This window comes from Gekko japonicus, unplaced genomic scaffold (assembly GCF_001447785.1).
Source record: "Gekko japonicus isolate JY-2015 unplaced genomic scaffold, Gekko_japonicus_V1.1 scaffold1611, whole genome shotgun sequence".
Lineage (NCBI taxonomy): Eukaryota > Metazoa > Chordata > Lepidosauria > Squamata > Gekkonidae > Gekko > Gekko japonicus.
The window spans coordinates 337,238-346,895 of NW_015175407.1; positions in this window are offsets into that span (position 1 = coordinate 337,238).

Sequence of the window (9,658 nt, forward strand, 5' to 3'; positions counted from 1 at the left end):
CGGCAGTGGAGCTGCAAGGCCAGCACCGGCAGCCGGGACCGTTGGGGGCGGGGTGTGTGGCCTTATGACACACTTCCGGTGATGTCAGGGGGTGTAGCATATGCTAATGAGTTATGCTAATGAGTTCCCCTAGCTCTTTTTCTACGAAACGACCCCTGGTTAGAATACTTGTAGGTACAGGAAATTAAGAGCGTGATTTGTTGCAATGACAGGTGTTACCAGATCACTTTCAGAATTGTGCTATATTTTGTTAAAGGAAACACAAGACAAAAACACCGTATATGAACAAATGAAGAAACTGCTGAATTTGGAAATAGCAGAGGAGGATTGGCAGACAATTTGCTCAGATGTTCCCAGTTAATCTTTATGTGTTAAGAGATTTTTTTAAAAAACACTCAGTTTTTGATATTTAAGTTCAAGTAAGAAAAAATATATACAGATAATTTAGGCAAGGGATTCTATTGTAAAGAATATTCTGAAGTAGGTTCATGTTTTCATGTCTCATGAACCTGGAGAATTATTAATTTTACCATTAAGAGGATTTTCGGCTGTGAGCTGTGTTTTGGTACAATGGGTATATACATGAAGTAGATATGATATATTCATATGGAAAGATAATCCAGAGTTTAATGGCAGCTGCTCATCTGGTAACTGCACAGCCATGGAAGAAACCAGAACCCCTGCCTGACTATGACTGGATTCAGAAAGTTTGGGATCTTATAGTTATTAGCAAACTGTCACAAGTCAAGACTCAGCAAGGGAGATTAAAAGGGAATTATTCTTTGGAAAAATGGTGTCCTGTAATTAATTCTCCCTCAAAGCTTTTTGAAAAAAGAAGCCTCTAAATTGGGAAAACCAAACCAATATAAGGCAATATGTTTAACAATTTAGTAACAATGGTGTTAGTTTACAAGTGAGATGACCAAGGGGAAAGGAGTAGGAGGGAATGGATATTTACAGTTGTTATAGGTTTCGTTGTTCTTTTTACTGTTTATATTATTAAAAACTGAAACAACATTTTTTAAAGACTTCATTATTGAGTCAATGAATTTGTTTGATTAAATCATTTTACAAAATTGATTTAAAAGGAGTACAGGATTCATCAGGTAGAAGAGATTTTCTTAATCTTTTTAAAACACGTGGAAGAGGCATTCTTTATTTTTCACAAAAGAGAATGCCTCTTCTAAGATGGTGCCCACTACAAGAAGTATATACATCATCTGGAAATATAAAAAAATTTTAAAATATATTTATTAAGCATTTAGATCTGCCTTTCTTCCCTAAGGAGACCCAAAGCAACTTACAAAAATATCAAAATACAATCTAAATAAAAGACATGCAGAACCATCCTTCATTTGTCCTATGCTTGTGCAAATTTATGCAGGTTTAATTGATTAATCAGTTAATCAAAAATAATGTGATTGCTTGACTAATGTTTCTTTAAGCTGGAACATTATCTATGATCTACTGCAATTTATCATTTACAGTCATTGTTTGAGTTTGCAGTGGTGTTTGAAGTCTTTATTGTATTTGCCTTGATTATTCCCATTTTAGTGCTGGGGAAACTGAGGAATGAACCCAAATCTCCTTGATCCAGTTTTAGTTTCCTACCTCCTGGAAAATATTTTCAAACCTACTCTGATTTCTTAGTCTTTTCTCTAGCTGGCTACATATTTTAATTTTTTTTTCACATCACTGAGACCTGGAAACATATGTAAAGCACACACAATTTCCAAATTTCTAAATAGCATTTTTCAGATAACAAACCTGTGAAATGCAAAAAGCACTCCTATAAGAAGGAATGTTGTCACAGGTCCATGACTGGACTGGATAGTTTAGTTTTGCTTCTGAGGTAACCTGCTCCACAAAAGTATATATAGGCAAGAACTTGTTTTTAGCAGCTCATCCTTATGCAGAGTTAAATGTGACCAGCAAGGTGTAGCACTTAGAGGGTCCAGTTTAAGTAGGCAAGACCTCAGCTCCAGTTCCCACACAGCTTACTATGTATCCATTAGTCACTCTCTTTTAGCCTAACCTTCTTGTGAGGATAAAATGGAGGAGGGAAATCCCATGGATGTTGCCCTGGGGTCCTTGGAAGAAAGGTGGAAAATTTCTAGGAGGCAATTGGAGTTGTAGTGCAATCCTGTGCATGTTTACTCAGCAATTTCACTTTATTCAGTGTGACTTAATCCCAGGTAAATGTTCTTAAGATTACAGCTATAGTGAGCATTCACAGAATCCAGTTGTTTGCAAGGCTTGGTCTCCTGGGAGCTCAGAGAACAGCTGTTTACTAAAGGAGTAGACTCAGATTTAACACATTTCATGCGGCCAATCTTCAGCTTCTCCATGATCATACCAAAAAATGAAAGCCTGCCTTGCTGCTGCTACTTGCTGATGTTCATGCACAGATTGCCTGTTTGGAGTCTTTCAAACAGGTTAAAGCAACTTCAAGTACTGGCTGGGCCTCTGCCTGGGAATGCACACGTTCCTGCAACCATTACAATTACAATTGGCAATGCTGATCTTTAACTTTGCATCCTGCTATTTTAGGGAGCATGCCTAAATGTGGCTCACTGCCTTGATGTGGATGGTGAGATTACTCATGGCATACCTAGGGTCTGCTCTACATTTAGTCTCTTGTCACATCACCTCTGGAATGAGAGTGTTGTGAAGCTAAGCAAAATGTCTGTGGGATATAGGTCATGCTCACAGAACTTGCAGATAGCTGTGAAATGTTGTATGTTGCCTCCATATCAGTAAGTTGATCCACGTGCAGGGCCCTTCAGTCTACGTGAAAGATTAAGTAGCAAGAGGGTTCCAAGTGCTCATATCCTAAATATCAAGTGACTGCCACTAAGGTATTCTAATGAGTATATCCTTAGCTAATTGGGAGCAAAAGATATAAGGTGATTAGTGGAGGCAGCGGGGAATAGCTCCCTGTGCAAAAATAAAATGTGTCCAGATTTTCCTAGTTGATTCATAATTAGATACCCTTTTTCTTAAATGAATAGAGATTTTGTGGCAATGAACTTTTAAATGTTCTGAGTGCTTAGGTTTGCTACATTATATAGTTATATAAATAGCCAGGGCTTTTTTTGTAGAAAAAGCCCAGCAGGAACTAATTAGCATAATAGGGCACACCTAACAGCAGAAACTCGTTAGCATATTAGACCACACCCCTGACAGTGCAACTCATTAGCATATTAGGCCACACCCCATGCCTTCCCTTGGCTTGCCCGGGCACCCTGTGGCTGCAGGGAGCCTGGGCAAGCCGGCTCTTGGAGGGAAGGCAGTTTGACCTGCCTTCCCTTGGCTTGCCCAGGTGCCCCACAGCTGCAGGGAGCACAGGCAAGCCAGCTCTTGGACAGGCCGGGGAAGGCACGGGGAGGCATTTAAAGGCCCCCCTGGCCTGCCCACCTTGGAGTCACCGGGGGGTCACTCTCCAAACCTTCCCCTCTGTAGCCACGCATGCAGAGGTTTTGGCTGTAGGGGGCATGGCCAACTCTGAAGCCAGCCGGAACTCCATTCCTGTGTATTCCTGCCCCAAAATAGCCCTGTAAATAGCTTATTTAAGGAAAGCTTACATACAGTCATCAAGTAGAAAGGGGCCACTACCGTGATCCCCAAGTTGCAACCACTGATTCACCATTCCCATTCCCCAGTTAACTCAACCTGTGCTGTCTGGACTCTGAACAATTGATCAGATGCTTCCAACCAAGAATATGGGACAGTATGAATAAAGTCTATAAGGAAGGCCTAGCGCCGAAGAATAGATTCTTTTGAACTATGGTGGTGGAGAAGACTCTTGAGAGTTCCTTGGACTGCAAGAAGATCAAATCAGTCAATCCTAAAAGGAATCAACCCTGACTGTTCCCTGGAAGGCCAGATAATGAAACTGCAGCTCAAATACTTTGGCCACCAAATGAGAAAGGAGCACTCACTGGAGAAGACCCTGATGCTGGGAAAGATTGAAGGTCAAAGAAGACGGGGACGGCAAAGGATGAGATGGTTAGACAGTGTCATAGATGCAACGAACATGAAGTTGAGCAAACTTCAGAGGACGGTGGAAGACCAGAAGGCCTGGCGTGATCTGGTCCATGGGGACACGAAGAGAACAACAACATTGGGCAACTGAACAACAACATGAATAAAGTATTGTTTCTTTATGAATGGGTGTGAATGATGACTAGATGGTGTTTCCAAGGCTGGGGGACAACTTTTCTCTGGAACTTTGGAACTGCTGCTCTTTGCATAAATTCTGGGAGGGCTTTGCAACTTCTTTGGTGTCTGTGGATAGCAGAGGAATTTTTCACTAGAGCAACTTTTCTGGCTGGATGATCATTTATACTTTTTATCAGAATATGCTAAACAACTCTTCAGAAGGGCATTTTTATAAAGGATCTAGAACAGTCGTACTAGGGAACAGCTCAGGAGGTTGCTATTATAAGGGAATGGAATGTAGTCTATAGCAATGTTTATTGTATGTATTGCTGCATCTACCTGATGCATTTTGGGATTGTCATACCTTAGACAGTTTTTTGTTTGTGTTTTGGTTTTTATTGTTTGTTGTCTGATCAAATTGTTTTTTAAATTGTGTAATCTGCCTTGAGTCTCAGCAACAAAGGTGGGTTATGAAGTAAATAACTCTTTTTATTCCCTTTTATTGATTTTATATAATGGTGGTTTTTAGTATTTTTTCTCTTCCTAGTGTAAGCCACATTGGACATACACTGGAAAAGATGCATATAAGTATTTCAAATAACTAGCCAGCTACCTTAAGGAACTGGATATCTTGTTCAAAAGCAGAGTGCAAGGCTCTGCTTCTCAGAAAGCAAGAAAGAATCTGTCCTACCTTTAAAAGATTAGAAAAGCTTCTGAAAAGCTTCACCTGCTGTTTTTTGTCTGTTACATACTTGGAATTTCTGGAGATTGTGCTGCTGTTAAATGCACAAGAGCAACCCATGCTAGTATTTTCTGGTCAGTTGGCAACCTTGGACAGGAAGGGGAAGCAAACCCTGGACTGTGATTGGAGGAAGTGTAGGGCTCCATAAATGGGTGTGCAGCTCCCTCTGTCGTCATGACTTGGGCCTGCCAGAGTACATACGTAGCCAGGGCTACTGGATGCCAGGGGTTTTCTTCACCCTAGCAGCTGCTTGAGTGAACAGCTGTGAAGAACTGTCTGTGCAAAAGCCAAAACCACCTTTGTTATGTATCGCAATGGAACCATATTTGCGAAAGGGCTCACAAGCGAACATGCGAAATAGTGTAGCTTGGAGCGCATCACAATACAAGGCTTGGATCCTAGAATGAACCAATAGATAGACCCAGATCCTAGTAGTAGCCAGTTGGTAAAAAATACTCTGTAAATAGCCTATCGTGGAATGTGGGATGTGTATTGGGTGTGGTGTGTTTCATGAATATAAACAGGGCTCTGACCCTGCAAGTTTGTCTTTAGTTTTGGAGCTGCAACCACTTAATAAACATGACCTAATCACTCTACGCATCTGAACCGAGTATATTTCATCCTCCTTACAGGCTTATTTCCCCACCTTGTAGCAGGGTGCCTGCAACCAAGGATATGCACAGGCCCATAGCCAGGATTTTGTGGCTTGTGGAACAATGTTTTTCTTGTGGGGCTGCCATTATTTGAACTTAAAATAGAAAACAATAAGAGGAAAATAAAAGAGAGGGAGCAGATCAAGCCCCGGGACCTGGAGGGGGGAATCAGGGGAAAGCAAGCTACAGCTGGGGCGGCATTCGGGGGAGCCCCGCACTAGCTCATCCCAGCCCAGTGCCCGGGCATTGGCAATTCCATAGCTCCCCACGCAGGAGGGGGAGATGCGAAGGCTCCCCCTCCTCAAGCAATAAAATGGTTTCTCCACTTCCCTGAGAGCAGAGCTGCACAAAGCAGCCACAATAAAGAGCTAGAGGAGGAGGGGAAAAGCTTCGCCTCCTGTCACCCGGACATGGCTTTAGTCATCAGCCTCATTGGTGCAAAACACATGATGGGAAATATCATTTTAATACAAGGGAAACAGTTGCCTACCTTTTGCTGGGTGTCAGCATGATGAACTTCAATTCCCATCATGCCCTATAACAATTAGACCAACAGACGGAGGACAAGGCACCATGGCTTCTGATCTCAGGGGAAGATGATTCTCAGGAGGTGATTAAAAAGGGTTTGTTCGGCTCACAGCTTTCTGTGGTGTGGCCAGAGCATGTGCGCCTTTAAAAAAAAATGTTTTAAAAATTATTTTAAAATAATTTTTGAAGGAAATCTTGTGGGGCTATCCCTTTTAGGGGGGCAGAGCCCCCAATAGCCCCACGATGACTATGGGCCAGCACATGCACTTTTTCCAACAGTGTTTTATTAATACCAAGGAGCAAATGGTGCCTTATGAACAGAGCATTGCTTCTTTATGAATGGAAAGACTAATCTACATGACTCATGAATAGATTTTGCAGGACCACAAAGGAAGAACTTGCTATGTGACAAGAACATTGTTCATATGTGCTGGGGAAGAAGTGGGACTATGGGTTGCTGAACAGGCTATACTCATGCTCACTCAATGCCATGAGGCACATCTCCCTCTGTATGTGTTTTTCTGAAATTTAATAAATTCTATCAGATGCACTGTAATAATGAGATTTTAGGACTGATAATCCTTTCATTCATACTAAATAAAATAAGAAACTTCCACCCTCCAAAAGGGTAACCAAACCAGGAAAGAGAATAAACAGTATAAAAAGTCCTTCCTATTCTGTTCAGGAGCTGGGACATCTTTCAGAAAAGAACGTATATCTTTTGACAGCTATTTCCTTGGCTCTGCAGAAAAACCAGCAAGGGATCTTGTTTGTATTCCAGTGGTATAGCTAAGGCAGACAGGTCTGCAGCAACCCAGTCTATTTTTAGATTGTTGCTTGCCATTTATATCCAGCAGAATTATTCATCAGCTTCAGGACGACAAGCTATTAATTCACATAAATACGTCAGAGCTTTTTTTTTAAAAAAAAAAAATCACCCTTTGCTTTCATATGCTCTGAGGTGGGGATCAGTATCACAAATAAGAGCCTTCAGCTTTTGGCTGGTGTTCATTCATATTCTGCATGCATCAATTTACCCAGTTCCATTTGTTCCTTATTGTTACACAGCACTGAACCCGCAGAGGAAGCCAAAATAGTAGCAGCTGGGATTCCACAGTGATTCTGCTTATCTATTGTGATGTTGCATCTGTGATGACAGGATACTATAGAGCAGGGGAGATGCTAGAATTATCACTACAGAGACTGTCCTGTTGAAGCAATGGGCATTTAATAGGGGTGGACTGGCCATTTAACTGACAGGGAAATTTCCTGGTGGGCCACTGCCCTGCTGGGAACAAGCAGAGCCAAACCCCAGCAACTCTGCCTGAGCCTCAGGGACTGCGTGGCTCAATCCCTTCATTAGCCATGGCAGTCTGTGTGAGCTCCTCCAGCACTGTTTTGAGTTGGGGGGGGGGGATGATGCAGTGGGTGAGCTACATGAGAAAGTGCTGCCAGGAGGAAAGGTTTAGATGTATTAGGCACTGGAGAACTTTCTGGGACAAGCCAAACTTGTACAAAAGAGACAGGCTTCACTTGAACCAAAAGGGAACTAGGCTGCTGGCGATTAGTATCACCTTTTAAACTAATCTTGGGTGGGTGGGGGAGATGACTGAAGCTGGGGGGCTTCCGGTTTGGGACAAGTCAGTCCAAAGGGAAAATTGTGTAAACACTCAGGGTAATATTGGTAAGAACATAATAGACCTTGGGAATTACAGCATGAAGGCAAGTGAGGGCCATGTATGGTAACTAAGGAGCTGAGGGTTACTGGAGAGGGAAATGCATCATAGGCATCTATATGCCAATGCTAGAAGTCCCCAAGCCAGAATGGGAGAGCTGGAGTGCTTGGTGTTCAGTGACAATTTAGATATAGTAGGTATCTCAGAAACATGGTAGAATGGGGATAATCTATGGGGTACAGTCATTCCTGGGTATAAACCCTATAGGCAGGCCAGGGAGAGGTGGTGTTTCATTGTACATCAAAGAGGGCATAGAATCAAATACATTAGAAAACATCAGGGGAATTAACTCCCCAACAGAAGCAATATGGGTGGAAATACTGGGCCCTATGGGTTACTTAACAGTGGGGGTGTACTATCACCCACCTGATCAAACCCTTGTGGCTAATCTTGAGATGGAGAGGGAAATAAGGGAGGTAAGCAAATAATGTTATTATACTGGGAGACTTCAACTACCCTCACATAGACTGGGTAAACATGTACTTAAGTCATACTGTAGAAATGAGAGTCCTAGACATTATAAATGACTGTGCAGTGCACTGGAACCAGAGGAGCAGTGATCTTGAACTTGGATCTGAGCTAGGGTTCCCAACCCCTAGGTCCCAGCAGGGGTCCCCCTGGTTTTAGAGGACGGGATCTGCTGCAGCCAGCTGGCCAGCAGGTGAAACCCCATCCCCAAACAGGGAAATTGCCATGCGGCATCCCTGATGCAATGACATCATCCAGAAGTGAGGTCATTGCATTGCTGATGTGAGGTGGTGACATTCTAGTTTTTGGGCAAACTCGTGGTTTTGAAGGCAAAAAACTATAGAGTTTTACCCAAAAACTAGAGTGTCACCCTCCGACATCGGCAATGCAATGACATCACTTCTGGGTGATGGCATTGTGCTGTGCAGAACATCCCAGAGAGTACCCAGGAGCCTTCCGCCACCAGCCGGGTAGGACCTGGGAACCCTATTCTGAATGGGTCTCAAGACCTGGTGAGATGTGTAGAGGTTGTTACACCAGTTGGGAACAGTGACCACAATGCTATTAAGTTCAGCATTCAGGTCAATGGAGAGTTTCCCCTAAAGTCCAAAACAGTAACACTTGATTTCAAAAGAGGGAACTTTACAAAATTGAGGGGAAATAGTAAAAAAAGAAGTTGAAGGGGAAACAAAAGAGAGTTACATCCCTAGAGGATTCTTGGAAGCTCTTTAAAACCACACTAGTTGAAGCCTAAATAGAATGCATTCCACAGGTTAGGAAAGGCACTGCCAAGTCTAAAAGAACACCAGCGTGGTTAACAATGCAAATCAAGGAAGCTATAGAAAGTCAAGAGGCTTCTTTTAAAAAGTGGAAGGTCTGCCCCAATGAATTGAACAGGAGGGACCACAGGCTTTGGCAAAATAAATGTAAGTTAATAACTAGGCATGCAAAAAAAGATTTTGAGAAGCGGATTGCTAAAAGCATCAAGACAAACAATAAACATTTTTTAAATATATCTATAGCAGGAAACCAGCCAGAGAAGCAGTGGGGCCTTTGGATAACAAAAGGATAAAGAGATTACTAAAGGAAGAAGGGGAGAGGGCAGAGAAGTCCAATTACTTTTTGGCTTCTGTGTTCACTGTGTTCACAGTGGAAAGTGTGGGGCATGTACCCACGTCACAGCTACTATTTTCTGGAAGGGAGACTGAAGAACTGAGCCAAATTGAGGTGATCAGAGATGAAGTTCTAGACCTACTAGGGAAATTAAAAATTGATAAATCTCTAGGTCCTGATGCCATACACCCAAGAGTTCTTAAGGAACTCAGATGTAAGATAGTTGATCTACTAACCCTTACTAACAGGTCTACCAA